At 35.3% G+C, this 23,823-nt stretch overlaps 1 protein-coding gene across 2 annotated transcripts in view; it reads right to left on the bottom strand.

Annotated features, from left to right (window-relative positions):
• Nucleotides 1-23,823, bottom strand: part of LOC126815686 (uncharacterized) — a 43,074-nt gene that overhangs the window by 7,177 nt on the left and 12,074 nt on the right. Inside the window, exon 1 of one of the 2 annotated variants that reach the window (XM_050541555.2) lies at nucleotides 10,176-10,271. The exons of the other annotated variant lie outside the window; for it this stretch is intronic. The gene's annotated coding sequence lies outside the window, so the exon portion shown is untranslated. Of the gene's footprint in view, nucleotides 1-10,175; nucleotides 10,272-23,823 lie in introns of those variants that run through there. 2 annotated transcript variants of the gene reach the window in all.

The following is a 23,823-nucleotide window of genomic DNA, read 5'->3' as shown; positions in this document are numbered from 1 at the left end:
GTGGTGGGAGAATAACTCTTTTTTTAAATTCTTCAATGTGCTGAAATAACGAATTTAACCAAAAGAAACCCCCTCAAAAAATGTATTTTCATGATAGCTATTTCGTAAGATGACTTTTAGCTATAAGTTTTCGATGTCCCTGAATTTAAAGATAAATTGTTTCCTATTGGATATGTCATTTATATGGTTTTCGGTGTCGCTGGGTTAAATTCTGATCTTAAAAATATACTGAGCGCCATGGAAAACGCATCACTTAGTTTTTCGTATAACAAAATGATCCTGTAAACATATCTTATTTATTTTGCTTCTTATTGTGAACAATATTCAAATGGGAACACATCAATAACAACACATTTGTACACTTATGGATGTTTAATCTGTAATCAACGGTACAAAGTCAGAGGGGTCAAAACCAAAAGTACGACACATATGTCAGTAGCGCGTGTGTCCTCCACGGGCTCTACGCATGCTGTGCAGCGACGTCGCATGGAATTAACCAATGTTTGCAAGAAGGCCTGGGGCAAATTGTTCCATTCTTGGACAAGAGCAGCCTCTAAAGCAGTAATGGTGTCCATCTGTGGTCTCCGATACAGACGGCGTCCAATCTCATCCCAGACATGTTCTATCGGTGCCATCAGCGTGATAAAGATGAAAGCGACTCTCATCACTGAATAGCACACTTAACCAGTCTACTCTTCTCCATGTCTGGTGTCCTTGAGCCCATATCAAACGCCGCTGACGGTGATGATCCCTGAGGATAGCTCCAACATAAGGTCGTCGTGCACGGAGTCCTACTTCTCTTAGACGACGTCTTACGGTGTTGGCACTTACTGGTCTTTGTCTTCCGACGACTGCTGCACATGTTCGAGTCGCTGGGCGGAATCTGTCACGCAGATGAGTGACCCGGATGTAGCGGTCTTGAGCCTGGGTTGTAACGCGTTGTGGACCAGGACGTTGACGGTCACGTGTTGATCCAGTAACTCGAACACGTTCCACCAACCTTACAATAGTGGACTGATGACAATTGAAGTGTCTGGCAATAGCACGTGTAGACATGCCAGCCCTGGACATTCCCATGGCTTCATTCCGTTGATTTTCTCGGCATCTCTAGCTCGATTCCTTCACACGTCCAACAACAAATTACGACAGATTGACGTTTCACAGTTCATGTACTGCACATTAAGTTGAAAACATGCTTTTAAAGGGCTCACACGCAATGCTGCCCGTGAATATTGGGTTTTTCATGTGCATCTCGTGCAATTTTTTTTTTTTGCACACGGGCCGATATTTTTTGCGTTTGGGAGCATTGTGTGAAACAATAGTTCATAGTATTGCATAATATTATACATACAAAACCACCTAGTAATAAAATATTTGGGAAAAAAAAGTGATGCGTTTTCCATGGCGCTCAGTATATATTCAAGAATCCATGATGGCAGAAATGAAATCCCAAACGTCGGAATTTTAATTAATCGTCATTAAATTTTTTGCTTCCGTTAGATATGACATGTACACTATGTCTTATAGCCTATAGGTTAAGGGTTTTAAGGGTGCAGAGTTCAATTTCCATCCACAAAACTAATTATGAATAGCCCAGATGAGGTAAATTTAAAAGTATAAAAATAGAATCCAATATGACGATTTTTGTTCTTTTGGATCTTGAAAAATAAAGTTGTCAGAGTTATTGAGTTCAATACGGGGTTCAAAAATTAATTTCCGATAAGATTGTCAGACATAGAATTTGTACATAGGCTGAAAACATCATGATAAATCATAGAAAGCATCATTTTAAGTCAGTTTTTCAAAAGAAATTTTGCGCCAGTGAGAAGAGAATCCCATCGGACCCATGCACCTTGGGCCCCCGATCCATCCGTGGTATCATCTAGACCGATAGTAACCACCGGTTCATTTATGTCTGTTATTAATTTCACAAGTTCTTGTGATTGCCACAACCATACTGGAAGCTAGACAAAAAAGACAAAAAAACAAAAAACAGGCAGAAATGATGAACCTATAGTTAATGTCGGCCCTAATGATACCCCTGGTGGTGGGGGTCCGGTGGTGTTCTCTTCGAATAGGCGCAAAATTTCTTTAGAAAAACTGACTGTAAATTGTGTTTTATAGAGTATATCCATTTTTTATGTGGCCGAATTCCGTAATTTAACACCTTTTTTCTGTTAATCGATGGATTTTTTGGAGAAATTGTGTTAATAGTGTGAATTATTTCTTCAAATTACGTGTTTTATGTATTTCTGTAGAATATTCAGTATTAAACAGGAAATTTCCGTGAAATTTAGGGATAAAATGTTTTATTCCCTTCTATAATGGACTTAATTCTGTTATTTTACGGAATAAACGGTGGAATGACAAGGAAGTTCCTTGAAATTTAGGGATAAAATGTTTTATTCCGTTCTGTAATGGACTTAAGTCTGTTATTTTACGGGATAAACGGTGCAACGATAAGTAATCGTATACATATATAATCATTCCTAATAATCATCATGTTATAGTATTCATTTCAATTTATTTACCATAATATGAAGAATCATATTTTGTAAAGTTTGGTATATTGATTGTCATATATATCTAATTTCCATTATTTATAAGATCTATAAAGTGTATTGTGATTCATCATACGGAAGTCAGATTGTAAGTATTTTCATAAATATATAAAAATATGTTTTAATGCTGCGTGTGTTAAGATTGTAATATCTGGTAACGAAGCACGCATAAATCCGGATAGTACAACCGGTTGGCCAGTGTAAGTCGGTTTGTCTCTATGGCAGAGTCTACATATCTGCGAATTGATAATACCGCAAACTTACCCCTGAAAGCATCCAACAACTGACGAGTAGCGGTTTGTGATACCTTGCTCTCGATTCTTATATTAGCGAAAAGAGGTTACGTTTAAAGATTATCTGTGTTGTCACTTCGGTAGAAGCGGACGTTAAATAAAGCTATTTCACGCACGCATATAAAGTCAATGGTTAATTCAATGAAATTTTTATCACCTTCATCATCGTCAGGAAACAAAGTTTACCAGGGTTTTTTTTTCTGTATTTGAAAATGGAATTTCTGTTAATTGAGGGAATTTCTGTAAATTACAGGAAAAACAAATACGGATAAAATTTTCCTGGTAATTTTTGTTTCCGGAATTTTTTACGTTTTTTCACGGAAATTTTTGTTACAGTGTAGCTTCTGCACATCTAACTTGCGGCAACCTTAGCAATTCATCAAAAACGACATAAATTCATGATTAAACGGGGACACCAAATTAAGCAAGAACCTAAACTACTTTTGGGAGCCCTGAAACTACCAGGGGAAAGATGGGATGTTAAAACGTGTTGCAAATTTCTACGCTATATAAAATAATAATTCGTATATTATTTTACAGCCACAATAACGAAAGAAAAGTATGTTTCCGTTTTATTCAAAAAGTAATTTATTGTCATTTCATGCAGAAAGATATGGTGTTAAATAATGTATGCTTTAAATTATCTGATAAATTAACACTTGGTATATTGATCGAGTATTTTACAGCGACAAGAAGGTTTCCGTTTAATAGAAAATTCCTATACACAATTTATTGTTAGTTTGAGGGGAAAGTGCTACAGGCGGTAGATAATATCTAAATGTTGTTTAAATGCATATTTTCATAAACTTATTATGCAGATAGATGTTTATATGGAAGGTTCAGTTGGATATAAAATAATATTTTGTGTGAAATAGGCGTCCTAAATACAATATACAACATATAACACACACGCGCAAATATTCACGTGTATTTTGTCTAGTAATTTTAGAATAGTTCAAAGATTTATAAGTTAATTTTGTTTTTGTTATTGTGGGGTATTATATATTATCTTCGAAGTCTGTAATTTTGGAGTCTTTAAACTGCATAATAAAATCCTTTCATTGCATAGTCATATCCTATTTTCTTACCTTTAAAAAAAATACTTATTTTATAGATCTATATCCCATTTTCCTCTTTACAATTCACAAAGCTGTATTCCCAGTCTTAATTTCAGAGAAAATAGCACAAATGTATTTATTTTTTAAATCTAAGATTACATTATATAATTATATTCTATGGCCTATATTTCATATTCTTCTTTACAATTCAAAATTGTGTATTTTCATTGTTTAAATTAATACAAAACAATCCGTATTTTCTCTTTAAAAATATAGACCTTAAACCAATTTTTTTTATGGGAAAAAACTCAACATGTGCTGTGCACTTAGTTTTTTTTGTTCTTTTGATCAGCATGGTCTGTAATTTTAGAATCTTTATCTTTACAAATTATAGGCTATATATATTCAACCCATGTGTATATGTGTCCAACTTTATTTTATTACCTTTTTTTCGCTGATGTTTAAAATGAGGTAATATTTTAGTTGATTCTGTATATTGTTATGTATAGGCCTATATCCTATTTTCTTTTTTAAAGAACCCTGCGTATTGAGTAGGCCTGCCAATATCCAATTTACAATTCTGCATCTTCAATGATAATTTAAGAGAGAGAGAGAGAGAGAGAGAGAGAGTGGGGATTTAACGTCCACTCGACACAAACTCGGTCATTTCGGAACTAAAACATGATTCAATTTTATTTCAGTTATTCGCTTGTGCTTAGGGGTCTTTAGTATAGCGGAGAGACACCGGAGGACCCGGAGAAAACCCACGAGGTTGGACAGACGACCCTACTCTTTGTCACGTACAACAGGGAATTCGAAACCCCGCCAGTTGACTCACTGGCAGACCTTATGATAAAGCGCGTACGTGCTAACCATTCACCCCCCCCCCCCGATAATTTAAGAAAAGATAGTGAAACAAATACAACAGAAAATAAGAAAAAAGGAAAAATACAAATATGCTTGTTATGGGGTTAGCCTACTATACCATAACTTTATGTCTGGACATAATCCATAAAGCCAATCTGTTTTCATTTGCTGTTCTTTTCACTCTTGAATTCAATTCTCATTTCTTACTCTACGATGTGAAAAGTGTCATGAAAATCATATAACAACTGTTTGGTCTAGCTCTGTTTGAATGTAAGACCAGGTGTAATTAAAGGGAATAAATAACATTGCGGCACAACGCTATACTATTTGTAATGAATAATAGAATTTTGATTAAATTATGTCTAAACAATGTATACAATTTTTCATTAGTTATTTAATTTTAACTGTGCCATTTTTTACCTACCATTTTAGTCCTATTTTCCACATGTATGTTAACCCAATATTACCTATGTCGTTATTACCTAAATACACTAACAGAAGATATTATTTTTTAGGGTCAATTTACCTACCCATAATTTTAAAAATCTTCATTTTTTTCCAAAAATTTTTTTGTGTTATTTTTTGTGACGGGGAAACTATACATTTTGAATTCTGAAATAACTACAAAATGTAAAAAATATAATTTCGATTTTTGATTTAAAAAAAAAATGGAAATAGACCATGTGTATTCTACCAGAATGTTCTACTATTTATTTTAAATCTTTATAAATACCCAAACAGTATCATGTCCTTGGGTTAAAAAAGTTCATAAAATCTATTATAGGGTCGATGATAAAATAATAAACATAAAATATGTATAGTAATTATATTACCCATTTATCTCGGCAATGCGGAGCATTACAATTTCAAATTTGAATACTGTACAGATTAATTTTGTTTGGTCTTTTTGTCATAGTATGTAATTTTATAGCCCTTTTCTACATACATCTAGACCTATATTCTATTTTCTTTTTTCCCTTCTGTATTTTCGACTATTAATTATATCAGAAAAAGAAAGGTTCAATTATAGATAAGCTCATTTTATTCAGTCTGTAAGTTCAGAGTATTGTTGTCATTTTTGTCATATTTTAAATACTTTTGCCATTCAAATAATGGTCGGGATGAGTCAAGAATAATGGTGAGAAAGGGCCCAGAATCTGATCGGACTTGAAATAAGGCCCAAGTGTTTAAGATTTAAAATAATTTCTTGTTTTATGATATTTTATAGATGATTTGGGTTTAGTTACGGTATCCACAAAATTATTTTTAAGTTTTACAAATTTTGCTGAAGCGACTGGGGGTGGGACTTGAACGTCCGACGGGGCGGTAAAGGGGTAAATTATTTTCAATACGAAAAAGACAAAAACGTTTAAATACTCGTATTCTTAAAATCTGTATTTTCATCATAACTTTAATCCGCAACACTAAATAGACAATTCAAACAAAGAAAACTATATTTTCTCAACAATTTGAAACAATAATCCATAGTTAAATTCATTCAACTAAAGGCGTAAACAATTTTAACTTGAAATACAAATGCATAGTTAATTTCCAACCGCACCATGAAAATCTAGAAAACAATTTCTTGATTTATTACAGCATCAGAATATATTACATGTAACGAGATTTGATGTTTTTCTTAGAACAAACTTCACATCGACCACGATTTTCTGAAAACATATATCATTACACAGGCCTGAATTTTTGTATTCAGTTTTAGTTTTTCTCTGATTTATATAAATAATATGTCCTAACTTTGTAATTAATACACACGCTTATGTTTTGATTCCTAACTTTTGATTACTACACAGGCCATTTAGATTTTACTTGTTTTTGTTTTACTACATTTCATGTAAATGGTAACTCGTAAAGGTATTAGTTTTTCCCATTTATATTTCATGTAGCACATAGCCGATTATTACTCACAATATTATTATACAACGTTTAGGAAATATTCCTTATTGTATGTCTGTTTTTCATTTTGAGTAAGGGGGTTGGATGGCCGAATGATATAGGTCTGTAATTTAGTCAACTGGCGTGGTTTTGATTCCTTGGTTGTACCGTGATAATGAGTAGCGTCGCCTGTCCAACCCCTTGGGGGGGGGGGGGGGTTCTCCGCTTCCCCCGGTTTCCTCCGTCTGCTAAAGACCCACCTCTACGCGCAAGCGAATTATTAAAATAAAATTGAACCATGTTAGTCCCGAAATGACCTAGTTTGCGTCGAATGGACGTTACCCCCTCTCCCTCCTCTCTCTTTCTCTCTCTCTCTCTCTCATTTTTAGTAAAGTATTGGACTGGCAGTGTATAACGTTTTTGTTCTTTGCACGTGTATGTGCTTATGTTAGGTATTTAAAGATCAACCTATGTGAATTCTGCCCTCTTATCCTTTCCATTTTAATCTATTGAACCGGTTGGTAGTGAGACACAGTTTCAATTTCTTATCCAATAAAAAACCCTTTTTGATAATATACACCCCCATTCTTGAATACAACAACGTTTGGTTTTTCAACGTTTACAGAGATATTCCATGGCTTACAATTATTCTATAAAACATTTAATCTGTCTTGTAAATTCCCAATACTGTCAGCAACTAATGACAAGTAATCAGCAAATAATAGTGAAAATATATTTTCAATCGACTGATCTACATTCTGATTTTAGTCTTAAAACAATCCCATTTATGAACAATCCAAACAAAAAAGGACTCATACTTGTTTGACCCCGGATTGTATGGCTATTACATCTGACCTTACGCCTGGTATTACTGTAAATACTTCTAAATACAAAATAGAATGAATATTACAGGTATTACCCACGTGAACTTGTCTGGTAAATCTGAAGTCGCATTAAGTGTTCTGGAAAGAATAATAATGCTAATTGGGGTCAAAGTTTGGAGTTGGGTTTCCGGATGTGAGTCAGATATGTGATCAATTTATAGATTAAATTGATCAGACATCTCTTTGACTTGGATCAAAAATAAAATTGTATGTTGATTTGTTTTGTTGGATGACAATCTGTCATCGTTGAAATTCTAGGTCTATAAAAGTAGTCTTGAGATATCCGCTATTTTGTGTTCCACTGTTGACACAGCCAAATAACTAAAATTGATTTTAAAAAAAGTCGATTTCCGCTTAAACTTTCGAAACCAAAATTTATTCTGATAGAGTTGGCACGATCTGTAATCGAAATAACAGATCAGATCAATCAAATTCAATACTTTATTTTATGCTCTTTAATTAACGTACATGTACAACGACAAGACGGAATAGTGTTATTTTATATTTATCTCACCAAATTAAAGTACGCAGATCTCTAAATCAATATTATTCATCATATTCGAAATTAGAAACACGGATTAGAATTCAAAATTGGTCCATTTCTATCAATATTGATGTTTGTTATCTTATCCGTGAATATGGAATTCTACTATCCAATATTTAAGACGCAATTAACATTTCAAAAATCAGTACACGACGTCGGGTGATCTATGGTTTCGAGTGGGATTTGTACTGAACAAAGAAAATCACCCCCACCAGACAATGCTATAATAAATTATAAACTTTTTAAAATGTTTGCCCCCCCCCCACTTTGGGATACCCTAGTGCTGTACAAATGTTTCACGAATGAACGGGGTAACAATAAACTCAAAATTTTGAAATCTTGGTTACTGGTAAAATAGAATTAGATCTGATATCTTTAAAACTGTACACATATCAACGTAAATAATTGTACTTCAGAATAAAAGATATATTGTTCAATATATAAAATCTATTAGTCATAAGGTACGCGGCATGCATACCATAAATACACGATTAAGTTGACAGAAAGGCATACACTATACACTACATTAAATAATTATGTATATAGCATAATATAAACGGCTGTTGACATTGATCTTGAACAGTATTGACCATTGCTTTATAGATTTTTATTGTGGCTCAAATAAGACATAATAATGTATTTTAAACACAATTTCAATTGACACTATTTTCAATAGTTAATTTTTCATCTGGTTGACACTAATATCATCTGGGAGAAAATGAGTTAATGTCAATTTTCACATAGCTTTTAGCGGATTAGTTTTAAATTTTGTGTAAAGCATTAGGTACAAGAGAGTGAACCCTATCGATTTTCAGCATTCCGAGATCTTCCATTATGGAGTTACCCACCCCCTTCCTAAAAACCTTATGAACGCAACAGAGGATGTAGTTTTTAACTGATTTATTTCAAATCTGGTTTCGAGCAATGCGGCCACGAGCATATGGCTACAGTTTTTAATGGATTTATTTTTTTAAAGCATTTTTTCAGCCGAAGCAGGATGAAAGCCTGTTGATTTTCAAATTTAGCATGATTCATTGTGATCGGAGAGGATGAACCCTACTGATTTTTCAGCATTCTAGAATTTTCTGTTCCAGAGTTATATTACGCGCTCGGAAAAGCTGCTGGATGGCGTATATTTTCAATTCCAAGTTTTCCTTTCGAGACATAGCTGCTTTGTTGGCGTATTTTACTTTACGTGGATATTTTAAAACATTTTCACCTGAGTTACAAAGGTAAGAAGTATTTATTTCGATTTTTGCATCGATTTTCCACATGTATAACTTGTAAAAATGACAGCGCTAATGTTGATTATAATAAAGGAGCAAGAAATTGTTATGGCTTCTCTGACGAAATTCCCCACCACTACTCACATGATACAAAGTACAAAAATATGGAAGCTATGTTAACTACACAAAAAAAGAAGTGGTAGAATGATATACCCTACTTACACTTGACATTATTTTTAATTTGACGCGGGAGACGCTACAATTCCACTCTTTCTTTTTGTAAGAACTATTTAGAGGTGTTTGGCGTTTGCTGACAATAAAAGAGCGTGCAAACGAAACAGCTTTCAAATAACTAGAATTATAAACACGTCATATCTTCTCTTGTTAATGAAACTGCACCAACGGTGATGTGATTGAATATATCTATTTGGCCAAATTAGTTAATAGTGTCTGCTAATTTTCAAGGTATGGGGCATGCCCATTCTATCTTTGGAAATTAGTACTTTGGTCAGTCTGTGACGTAGAGCAATTATGGGCGTTGACATCTTTAAAAGAAAGAGTGGGGATGGATTCGACAGAGCTCACCAAGACTGTCATAACCGCCATAACAAAGCCAAATACTATTCTTGAGAGATGTACGTGACCTACACTTGCCAATAACCTAAAGAATGAAGTTCGAAGTGTGGTAGTAATCTTTTGTTTTGGTCACGGAGGAAAGGGACAACGTTGGAAGTCAAAGACCACGATCCATTTTGGATTTGTGCCGCAAAAAATCCAACTGCCAACTTAGGCTTTCGACTGTAAGATATTTTGTAAATAAGGCTAAAACAATCTATAAAACACTCTTACCTTAATATTACCCAATTATCGCGCATGTAGCTTTAGATGAACAACGTACCAAGGAGAAATAAAATAATTTAGAAATGTAAAATCGATCTTGGTTACTGAATATATGCCTTTTATGGAATAATGAAAATTGTAACACCTGCGACACATTGAATCATATCGTGTGTTCATTTTTGCTTTCTAAAATACATTATTTGGTAAAAATTCGATTTCTCTTTCTAAAATACATTATTTGGCAAAAATTCTATAACAAACCAATATGATAAACGTTATAATAAATGAACTATAATTATCTCAATGAATAATACAATGTCACAAAATTCAATACAATGATAACAAGATGACTAGTCATCTCCATCCCGCGCCCTTGTGCTTGTTTGGAAGGCATAAGCAGAAACAACTTCTTGGAATATCAGTGTGACTAGTCGGAAGATTCATACTCTGAACACAATAGCGCGGCAAGACACGGTCGCTAATCCCTGTAAGTTTTGCACCTTTGCCTACCCCAAATCAGCTGCTGTATGTTTAACATTAAGTTTATACATCAGAAAATAAAATACTATAATAGTTTGATGTTTGTACATAGTTTTAAAAAGATTTCTTGAGCGGATAATGAAATATGTTCCTGAAAAGAAATCGGGACAGAAGGAAAGTCATCAGAAAAGAAAATAATAGGTTGATGAATGTAAAAGTGTTATAAAAGTATCTTGAACAGTTTCTGAGATATGCTCTAGAATAACAGTTTCTGGGATACGCTCTAGAATAATAATTATATACTAAATGCTCTGGCAACAAAATTATACATAAAAATGAAGTCAAATTTGTTTCCACGGAAAAAAAGAGATTAAATCCGAGAAATTCCAAATTAGCAAAAGGCATAACGTATTAGTGTTTAAAGGGTTTATATAATAATATGTATATAATACAGGGCCGTCGGGAGCAATTCTTGATTGGGGGGTTTCCATCCTAGGTCCTTATAGGCGTGGGTCCAGGGGCCGCAATAACCTGGAGAAAAGAGTACTTGCGGCCAAATTCCCTAGCCCCCCCCCCACTCCGCCGGGCCTGTAATAATAATAATAATAATAATAATAATAATAATATTTTTATTCAAATACTTTGTAGCCAAAAGCCAACGGTATAAAACACACATAGTTAATCAATATATTGCTTAACTTAGAAAAATAAAACAGCACACAACAATCCTTTCTACCCAAGAAGTCTTATTTAAACAACATTTTATGGCATAATTTTGGTAATCTATTATCATCCATGAGTTTTAATTTAAGAACATATTTGATAGGCCTGCCCATGGAGTTTACGTACAAATCATATCTACCACATTCATCTCTAATCTTTGTTCAAATTTATAGCAACAATTTGCTAAATGTATTTTATACAAACTCAATTTGTGGTCTTAATTCAAGCCCCCATAGTTCTGATCCATAAAACAGAATAGATGCTGCCATGCAATCGAACAATATAAACCGACTTTGCAATTTATAATACCAAATTTCTTTTAGACATTTCTTTATTACATTTAGTGCCCTTATAGCTTGTTGGGCAATATTTGTGCAACATAAACTCCATTTTAATTTACTGAACCGGTTGGTAGTGAGACCCAGTTTCAATTTCTTATTCAATAAAAAGCCTTTTTTGCTAATATACACCCCCATTCTTGAATATAACAACGTTTGATTTTTCGAAGTTTACAGAGATATTCCATGGCTTACAAGTATTCTATAAAACATTTAATCTGTCTTGTAAGTTCACAATACTGTCAGCAACTAATGACAAGTAATCAGCAAATAATAGTGAAAATATATTTCCAATCGACTGATCTACATTCTGATTTTAGTCTTAAAACAATCCCATTTATGAACAATCCAAACAAAAAAGGACTCATACTTGTTTGACCCCGGATTGCATGGCTATAACATCTGACTTTACTCTTGGTATTACTGTAAATATTTCTAAATACAAAATGGAATGAACATTACAGGCATTAGCCACGTGAACTTGTCTGGTAAATCTGAAGTCGCATTAAGTGTTCTGGAAAGAATAATAATGCTAACTGGGGTCACAGTTTGGAGTTAGGTTTCCGGATATAACTAATGAATCGGACATAACTGGACTGCCATAGTGAGCCAGATATGTGAACAATTTATAGATTAAATTGATCAGACATCTCTTTGATTTGGATTAAAAATAAAATTGTATGTTGATTTGTTTTGTTGGATGACAATCTGTCTTCGTTGAAATTCTAGGTCTATAAAAGTAGTCTTGAGATATCCGCTATTTTGTGTTCCACTGTTGACACTGCCAACCACAAATATAACTAAAATTGATTTTAAAAAAAGGTCGATTTCCGCTCAATCTGATTAAAATACAGATCTATATTTCGTTTCGTTTTTTTTATACTTTCGATGGCCTACACTAAAGACAAGTAAAACGAAATTTTGAACTATACAAACGAAACGAAAAAGGACCTGTGTTTTAACCAGATTGATTTCCGCTTAAACTTACGAAACCCAAATTTATTCTGATAGGAGTTGGCACGATCTGTAATCGAAATAACAGATCAGATCAATCAAATTCAATATTTTATTTTATGCCCTTTAATTAACGTACATGTACAACGACAAGACGGAATAGTGTTATCTTATATTTACCTCACCAAATTAAAGTACGCAGATCTCTAAATCAATATTATTCATCATATTCGAAATTAGAAACACGGATTAGAATTCAAAATTGGCCCATTTCTATCAATATTGATGTTTGTTATCTTATCCGTGAACATGGAATTCTACTATCCAATATTTAAGACGCAATTAACATTTTAAAAATCAGTACACGACGTCGTGTGATCTATGGTTTCGAGTGGGATTTGTACTGAACAAAGAAAATCACCCCCACCAGACAATGCTATAATAAATAATAAACTTTTTAAAATGTTTGCCCCCCCCTTCCACTTTGGGATACCCTAGTGCTGTAAAAATGTTTCACGAATGAACGGGGTAACAATAAATTCAAAATTTTGAAATCCTGGTTACTGGTAAAATAGAATTAGATCTGATATCTTTAAAACTGTACACATATCAACGTAAATAATTGTACTTCAGAATAAAAGATATATTGTTCAATATATAAAATCTATTGGTCATAAAGTACGCGGCATACATACCATAAATACACGATTAAGTTGACAGAAAGGCATACACTATACACTACATTAAATAATTATGTATATAGCATAATATAAACGGCTGTTGACATTGATCTTGAACAGTATTGACAATTGCTTTATAGATTTTTATTGTGGCTCAAATGAGACATAATTATATATTTTAAACACAATTTCAATTGACACTATTTTCAATAGTTAATTTTTCATCTGGTTGACACATTATTATCATCTGGGAGAAAATGAGTTAATGTCAATTTTCACATAGCTTTTAGCGGATTAGTTTTAAATTTTGTGTAAAGCATTAGGTACAAGAGAGTGAACCCTATCGATTTTCAGCATTCCGAGATCTTCCGTTATGGAGTTACCCATACCCTTCCGAAAACCTTATGAACGCAACAGAGGATGTAGTTTTTAACTGATTTATTTCAAATCTGGTTTCGAAGCAATGCGGCCACGAGCGTATGGCTACAGTTTTTAATGGATTTATATTTTCAAAACATTTTTTCAGCCGAAGCAGGATGAAGGCCTGTTGATTTTCAAATTCGGCATGATTCATTGTGATCGGAGAGGACGAACCCTACTGATTTTTTTTAGCATTCTAGAATTTTCTGTTCCAGAGTTACATTACGCACTCGGAAAAGCTGCTGGATGGCGTATATTTTCAATTCCAAGTTTTCCTTTCGAGACATAGCTGCTTTGTTGGTGTATTTTACTTTCCGTGGATATTTTAAAACATTTTCACTCGAGTTACAAAGGTATTTATTTCGATTTTTGCTTCGATTTTCCACATGTATAACTTGTAACAATGACAGCGCTAATGTTGATTATTGTAAAGGAGCAAGAAATTGTTATGGCTTCTCTGGCGAAATTCCCCACCACTACTCACATGATACAAAGTACAAAAATATGGAAGTTATGTTAACTACACAAAAAAAAAGTGGTAGAATGATATACCCTACTTACACTTGACACTATTTTTAATTTGACGCGAGAGACGCTACAATTACACTCTTTCTTTTTGTAAGGACTATTTAGAGGTGTTTGGCTTTTGCTGACAATAAAACAGCGTACAAACGAAACAGCTTTCAAATCACTAGAATTATAAACACGTCATATCCTGTCTTGTTAATGAAACTGCACCAACGGTGATGTGATGGAATATATACTATTCAAAAAAAGTAGGGGATATTTGATTTTGGGGGCATAATACTAAAATATGCAAATGACTACGAAAAAAGTCACTATAGAACCTAACAGAAGAAACATTTCCAGTTACATGTGACGCCCAAACGCACCAATAGCTACTGCATGGAATGCAGGTGATGCTTGGGATCATCATGGGGGTCCAACCCAAGATTTGCACGACTCTGACTTTGAATGTTACAGTCATTGTGGCATTGAATTCCAGGGTGGAAACATCAGTTTAATTGTTTTAGTGACCAGAAAACAAATTTTGATATGCGTCGGCTTACCCAAAATGAAAGGTTACGTGCCCTTGGCATGCTACAGATCGGCACAACACAGGCGGTTGTGGCGCGGACGATGAATGTTTCTCAGTCTGTCATAAGCAGGCTATGGTCCAGATACCGTGATACACAATCTGTACAGGACAGACCACGCTCAGGTCGACCAAGGGCGTCAACTCAAGCCCAGGATCAATTTATCCGTACCTTGGCCTTGAGAAATCGTGTCATCACAGCAAATCAGATCAGCGCTCGTCTTCAAACAGACACTGGTGTGAGAGTGAGTGGCCAGACGATTCGGAATCGACTGCATAGGGGTCACCTTCGCGCCCGACGTCCTCGCGTGATCCCTTGTTTGAGAGATCATCACATTCAGGCAAGACGTCGTTGGTGTAGGGATCGTCAACACTGGGATAATCGACGCTGGAGCAATGTGATGTTTTCAGATGAGTCAAGGTTCACTGTTGATTTTTTGGACAGACGTAGGAGGGTGTGGCGTCGTCGAAACGAGCGCTTCCAAGACGTTAACGTCATCAGACATGATCGATTTGGGGGTGGTTCTGTTATGGTGTGGGGAGGCATCACTGTTGCTGGAAGAACGGCTTTACATGTTGTTGCAGGGCGTGTTACAGGCCAGTACTACCGGGACAACATCTTGGCAGTCCATGTTGTGCCGTTCGCACGACGTCATGGCCGCCGTTTCATCTTCCAGGATGACAACGCAAGATGTCACAGGGCCAGGATCGTTACAGGTTACCTCCAACAACAGAACATCACCACATTACCTTGGCCAGCACTGAGTCCCGACCTCTCCCCCATCGAGCATGTCTGGGACAAGCTTGGACAGAGGTTACGTCAACGTCAACAACGTCCTGCCAATGTCCAAGAACTTGCTGCTGCGTTGCAACAGGAATGGGACAATCTGGACCAAAATGACCTTAGACGTCTCATTAGGGGTATGCCACGTCGGATCAATGCTTGTTTGGCAAACAGAGGAGGATTTACCCGTTACTGACTTGGTTGTGATGCTGTGGTAACTTTGCTGTTTGACCCCGGGTATCATTTTACCCTTATAATGGTCAGTCTGTGCCTTACTTAGTCTAACGATCATTTGGAATAAATCGATGAATGTGAACATCATTTCATTTTGTCATTTGTTTCTTCGTCAGTTTCATTAGGTGACTTTAATAACACTTAAAAATCAAATATCCCCTACTTTTTTTTGAATAGTATATCTATTTGGCCAAATTAGTTAATAGTGTCTGCTAATTTGCAAGGTATGAGGCATGCCCATTCTATCTTTAGAAATTAGTACTTTGGTCAGTCTGTGACGTAAAGCAATTAGGGGCGTTGACATCTTTAAAAGAAAGAGTGGGGTTGGATTTGACAGAGCTCACCAAGACTGTCATAACCGCCATATCAAAGCCAAATATTATTCTTGAGAGATGTACGTTACCAACACTTGCCCTTAACCTAAAGAATGAAGTTCGAAGTGTGGTAGTAATCTTTTGTTTCGGTCACGGAAGAAAGGGACAACGTTGGAAGTCAAAGACCACGATCCATTTTGGATTTGTGCCGCAAAAAATCCAACTGCCAACTTAGGCTTTCGACTGTAAGATATTTTGAAACAAGTCAAGCCATCTGCAGTTTATCAGTTTGATCTTGTAAATAAGGCTAAAACAATCTATAAAACAGTCTTACCTTAATATTACCCAATTATCGCGCATGTAGCTATAGATGAACAACGTAGTTTCTAATCAAGAAGAAATAAAATAATTTAGAAATGTAAAATCGATCTTGGTTACTGAATATATGCCTTTTAAGGAATAATGAAAATTGTAACACCTGCGACCCATCGCAATACATTATTCGGTAAAAAATCGAGTGTTCATTTTCTCTTTCTAAAATACATTATTCGGCAAAAATTCTATAACAAACCAATATGATAAAAGTTATAATAAATGAACTATAATTATCTCAATGAATAATACAATGTCACAAAATTCAATACAATGATACCAAGATGACTAGTCATCTCCATCCCGCGCCCTTGTGCTTGTTTGGAAGGCATAAGCAGAAACAACTTCTTGGAATATCAATGTGACTAGTCGGAAGATTCATACCCTGAACACAATAGCGCGGCAAGACACGGTCGCTACTCCCTGTAAGTTTTGCACAACAACCTTTGCCTACCCCAATCAGCTGCTGTATGTTTAACATTAAGCTTATACATCAGAAAATAAAATACTATAATAGTTTGATGTTTGTACACAGTTTCAAAAAGATTTCTTGAGCGGATAATGAAATATGTTCCTGAAGATGGACGGTCATCAGAAAATAAAATAATAGGTTGATGAATGTAAAAGTGTTATAAAAGTATCTTAAACAGTTTCTGAGATATGCTCTAGAATAACAGTTTCTGGGATACGCTCTAGAATAATAATTATATACTAAATGCTCTGGCAACAAAATTGTACATAAAAATGAAGTCAAATTTGTTTTCATGGGGAAAAAAAAGATTAAATCCGAGAAATTCCAAATTAGCAAAAGGCTAATTTGCTAGAATTTTTGCGCTTGAAATTAATGATGGCATTATATTGTATTAATTAATATCTTTGGCAAGTTATTAGATTCACATATATGTAGTATGTACTTAAATCAACTTAGTGAATGAATGTCAAATTGTTATATAAAAAAAAGTTATAATGTGCTAAATATTCAATTCTATAGGTTGATAACATAATATCTTGCGGGAAGTTTCTCCAGTAAATTTCCATTACCATATAAGGTTGGGTTTTGACGTCATTTGGCTCAATTAACCAATCTCTCTAATTATTTATATCATATTTGACCAATTAGATTGAAGGTCCAAAACCCAAAGCTACAAAACTATCATACTTGTGAGAATTGGACAGACAGCAGCTTGATTCCAGAAGGGAAAAGATGAAGCAATTTCTATCAGCAGATTAACATCCGAATTTATCATTAATTGTCAATTTTGCATAAACTTGCAATATTTCTATCTAAAGGGGACCACCCCGGATTTTAACAGACTCTCAGAAATAAAAGTGTACGTATGAAATTTAAGGCGCCAACCCTTTTAAGATTTCGATTCAATCTTTTCGTTGAGTGACCTGAAAATCTACTGCCGTTCCTTTAGAGGTCTATACAGTGGATGACCCACGTGCGTACTTGATACCAACACGTTATTTTATAAATGTTTGGTTTTATCCAGACACCGTATAATACAGCTTGGGACACCGGGCTGTATTTCCCGATGAAGACTGACGGGTTTAAGTTTGAAAACGTATCACGTATATTGAGTTAGTTGCTCAGGTCTCAGGTAGAGTTTTACGGACTTTTAACACAAAATTAATCAGTTTTATTCTCCAAAATATAACCAAGTTTGGCCCTTTAAATAAGACTCCAGGCGTGGGCCGATCACCTGGAAGATGAAAATGTAATTATCATTTTTTAATTATGTTGCTCGCTCCGCTCCGCTTGGCATGTCATTATATAAACATAAAATATATATATTTCATGTTTCAATGGAATTTAATTGGCCGTTTAGATACTTCTTTTGCAATTTTTATACATACAACTGAGTGCCAATTACATAAAATTTCATGAGATATATTAATATAATATCGTTTATTATATAAAAACACGAACATTATAATCACCAAGCTTCAAAGACCTAAAATACATTTATTGAAATTTAAAGTATATATAATTATAGACAGGCAGGGTAAGTTGAGTATGGAAAATTTAGGAGAAAGGGGAATGTATGGTGTTAATAATAAATAAGGGGAACTTAGTGGGTAGGCCCATGACGCTGGCTCGCTAACCTGGAGCTCTCGTATTCGCTCGCGTTGTTGGCCGAGAAGATTCATCTGGATTTTCCTGCCTGGTTAGTAACCCTTTGACCGTGCTGCGGGACGGAAGGCGCGAAAAACTACGTGCACCTCTTACAGTCGGAATTCGAAATAAGAGTAGTCCGTAGTGCTGATGTCCGTGATAAAATACTCTGATGGCAAACTGTATTAACCCAGTAGATGCAGATAAGAAGAACGTAAAATCCCATTTCATTTCATTTCAAAATAAATGTCGTCTTAAATGCTTATTTAGTTCATAACTGCATAACTGAATGCATCATAATGGCATATCAATGCACTTAATCCTTCCTTCAACTACCTCCCTGAGATGGTGGGCCTTATTGAAGCTATTTTGAAAAGTCGGCACATGCCAGAACCATGCGAACTCTTCGAAATAAGTAATTTGGTGTAAAAGGTTACGTCTTATTTAAATTTGAATAAATGTATCGGGTAAATGATCAGAATTTTGTTTTTGAGAGCAAAGTCGGGGAATGTGGCATTTTTAGAACTCGTTTTAGTTTTCAAAATTTCTGCTTGAAATCTCGTGATAACATACGTACTGACCGTCTGTCAATACATATCAAACACAGATTTACTTAAAGTATCTTCAGTCATATATCTAGCTTTTAACATATAAACTGGGCAAGAAGTTTTGATGAACTGGAGACGGCATGACGCCATTTTACCATTATGACGATTGAAGCCAGTGACGCCATCATGGTTAACACAAAACATTAAGAATAATTGGTTGTGTGGAGTTAATATAAAACTCCTTTTGTTTTAAAACGAGAATAACGCAATACCTAATTTTCCCAGAGGAAATTTGTTTTACACAGTTAAAAGGAACACATATTATATAAATAATAAATTATTAAAATAATACGAGATCACTAATATTTCGAGTGAACCTGGAAATTGTATACATATATCGGTCATATTTCTGACATCATAATACCTTTCTTATCTCTTTGTAATAACCGGTTTCCTTCCACTGCTAAAGACCCCTACGCGCGAGCAAATTATTGAAATAAAATGAACCATATGCTAGGCCCGAAATGATCTAGTTTGTGTCGAGCTGAGCCCCCCCCTCCCCACTCTCTCTCTCTGGAATAAACTCGTTCTAACATCAATCAGACATTCACAGACAAAGAAAATATGATATGAATCTTCATTTCCAACTTTGCATGATGGACAACGTGGTGAGTTATTTAGTGGTTACTATATAAGTTGACGGCTGCATATCCTGATGTAGAAGTATCTCTCAAGATTTTTGTAAGTGTGATGGCTTCTAATACTTGGTCAAAAGGTCAAAAGACCCGTATCACGTTTAAAATGAATGAAATGCCCCACCAGGAGTTCCATAGGGCAATTAAGACTAAATTGCCGTTCGCAAAATAGACCGTGATGAACTGGTAGACATTTTCTAAAAATGTCATGGTTCATGACTGAAATCAACCGAGTCTTAGCTACAAGAAATGTTGTTTACAGCGATCTGGCTAAGCAAACGGTCCAACCGGTGGAGCTGCCTACGTCCCACCGGAGATTTGATGCTCATTTGCAACCAGTTACTAAAGACATTAGTAACCTACAATTAAGACAGGATTATAGCAAAAATATATCCACATACCAAGACCAATGATCAATGCCTGAGACTCCGATGCTTTTCCACCATTTTGGGTGTAAACATTGTCTTGTTTGCGTGTAAGACGAAGAAGGAAAACAAACTGTATATAAATCTTTATATAATGCATACAAAAGAATAGATATATTTTAGTTTGATGTTTTGTTATTATAAATGCTTATAATGTTCTGTTCTGTGTGGCTGCTGTTGGCTCTATACTTTATATTTCCAGGTAACTGATATCTGGGCGAGAAATGTACACAACAAGAACAACTTTTAATGAACCTAAAACTTTATAGGAATCTAAATGTAAAAACAATGGATTGTTTTAAAGGAGTTGACAAGTTTTATCCATATGGAACGCGCAAACAGATTTTACTTTGTAAATAATCCACGGGTCCAGATATAACTTGTTATTGCTAGAACTTCGTTTTGTCACATAGATTCATTTCCCCTAAGGTTTTTTTTTCTACCCGCATTGAGGATACCAAACACCAATCAGCTAGACTTTCTGTTTTAACTTAATTTTATTCTGACGACGAAAAATCATTTTAAGGACAAGGGGAGCAGATCACCCGTCCGCTCTTCTCGGGCCAGCGAGTTTTAACAACTGAGTTTTATTGCAGCATTGCTACGTACAAGAACTTTTTAAAATCCCGTTCATATGTAAAACAACTGGCCATAATATCATAAATAATGTATTAGACAAAAAACATATGTTACTGCACTTGCTTTAAAATGTTGAGATTCGTAATTGATCTTCCTCTTTGTCTGCGATATCACCTCGGTGGAAGCGGGCGTTAAATAAAGCTATTTCACACACAATTGATCTTCCATAAATGTTATAGTTTATAACACTATATTGTTTAGGTAAAATATACCACAATATATCGTTTAGGTAAAATGTATCACAAATATATTGTTTAGGTAAAACGTATCATAATATATTGATACCAATATTTTTGTACATCCATAACAATTTCACAGATAATAAAACACGTACCTTACACTTCTTTTCGAAGCTTCTAGCAGAGTATATTAAAATAATCTGATATACAAATAAGGACCGATACCTTTTGTATGTCCTTTGATACAATATTGCTTATAACATGTAATAGCACATATGTTACAGTCTCACTTACTTTTGAACCGTGGTATATTTGTGGCATAATTAAAATATTCACATAAATATCACATAAATGTATATTATAATTAATTTGTAGTTCGCCATGCTTATAATATAGATGGATGTTTGGTTCAAAATGCGAACTATAGTAATACTTGCAAATCAAAAGTTCTGAGGCCAAAAAGATATTTTCATGTAGTTCACTGTAACTTTATGCATTTAACCTGAATAAAACATACTCTTTTAAACTTTAAATCGTCAGTTTTCTACTTGAGTCAACTTCGACTTTCTACTTTTGACTTCCTACGAGCTTCAACTAAAGGGGGGTAGGGGCTCCCGCAGAAATTTTTGAAAAACATACTGTCGGAAATACAGTCCGGCAGAATTCCAGGCACTGATCGTTGCGATAAAGTGTCAAACCAACGGACTTGCGAACCTCGACGAAGCCCACTCAGCGGCGGTAAAGTAGAGGGCCCTTACGGAGGCTAAAAAGCAGCAGTTTGTCTAATTTGAAAAAAGTATGGAGGTCCCGACGGGCCAAAAATCTTATCACAGGGTGATGACAGTTCTTTCTAAGAACCTCTTTCAAAGATTGGGAGACAGTCACGTTGTTCTATTTCAAGTTCAGTTAAAAGAGTGGAGGCTGAAGCACAAGCAGCTGAAGAAAGAGCAAAACTTCAATATGAAGAAAAAATCTCCAAGAATTAGAATTGTCACAGAAACTAAGGGAGGCAGACCTAAAACGGGAAGTCCTTGAATTATCACGGTTAGCTAAATTGAAACGTGAATAAAGTCTAGCTATGGCGAAAGCAGCTGCCAAGGCTTATAATGATGACAAAGACATTGGACAAGTAGAGTCAACTCCACTTTGCCTACAACGTGATAAAGTAAAGTCAACGAACGAATGGATTGAAAGAGACGTTCATCCTTTTATGGGGGGTTGGATGGCTGAATGGTTAGCACGTGCGCGCTGTATCATACGGCCTGTCATTGAGTCAACTGGCGGGGTTTCGATTCCCCAGTTGTACGTGTCAAGGAGTAGGGTCGCCTGTCCAACCTCGTGGGTTTTCTCTGGATCCTCCGGTTTCCTCCCAATGCTGGTTAGCGCGTGCGCGCTGTATCATGAAGTCTGTCATTGAGTCAACTGGCGTGGTTTCGAATCCCCGGTTGTACGTGACAAGGAGTAGGGTCGCCTGTCCAACCTCGTGGGTTTTCTCCGGGTCCTCCGGTTTCCTCCCACTGTTAAAGACCCCTACGCGCAAGCGAATTATTGAAATAAAATTGAACCATATGTTAGTCCCGAAATGACCTGTTTTTTGTCGAGTGGACGTTAAACCCCATTTCTCTTTCTCTCTCTCTCTCGGATTACTGAAATAAAATTGAACCATGGATTAGTCCCGAATGACCTAGTTTGTGTCGAGTAGACGTTAAACTCCATTTTTTTTCTCTCTCTCTCAGAACAAGAGTTGACATATCTTTTGAATTACACTGCTGGAAAACCGAAAGAACGTGTGAACACATTTAGAAGAGGAGTTCATCAAAATTCTAAGGTTAAAGTCGAACGGTTGTGGAAAACTTTAGAGGAAGGTTTTGGGCACAGCTCCGAAGTTACAAACACACTACTGAATAGTCTATAAAAAGCAGCCCAATTCAAAGCAGAAGATAGACAAGGTTTTGAAACATTTTATGATGTCTGCGAGGATGTTTGTTCGCAAATCCCATACTTGAAAGGTCTTTTGATTCTGAATTCGTCGTATTACATGAAATTTTTACTTTACAAGGTTCCGAAGATTGTACGAGACAAATTGGAACATAAAGTCACCAAATATATGCTTGGCAAGGAATATGATGCCTACCCACCATTTTCCTTATTCGCTGAATTGATGCATTAATTTTCTGTACGGCAGAATCATCCTGCCATCGCCAAAGTTATTGGAGTTGATGTTGAGATTTCTTCAATACCGGCTTAGACTTCACAATATAGTAGATATGGACTCATGAAAACTCTTAAAACTGATATAAAACCCGCCTCAATTTCGAAGAAAGAAGAACAATCTACTTACCCGATTCATCCGAATGCAAGAATTTCCCATTCCTTGTTAGAATGTCGTGTATTTGTAGAGAAAACGGTTGATGAAAGGGAAAGCAAAATTAAGAAAACCGGCCTTTGCTTTAGATGCTTAAAAGGGAAACACTTCTCAAGTCACTGCACAATTGATGTGAAATGTTCAGTCTGTGGTTATAAACATCAGGATTTGGTACATCATGACCGGTCCTCAACTGTTCAAAAAACATTTGATCACACTTCATCGCATAGTTCGGAGGAAGTCGATACTGCCTGCATAGACATTTACGGAAACAGTGTAACCGGAAAATCTT

The sequence above is a fragment of the Patella vulgata genome, chromosome 3 (genome assembly GCF_932274485.2).
Source record: "Patella vulgata chromosome 3, xgPatVulg1.2, whole genome shotgun sequence".
In the NCBI taxonomy this organism is placed as follows: Eukaryota; Metazoa; Mollusca; class Gastropoda; family Patellidae; genus Patella; species Patella vulgata.
The sequence above is the reverse complement of the archived record's forward strand: the minus strand, read 5'-3'. Positions and strand labels throughout refer to the sequence as shown.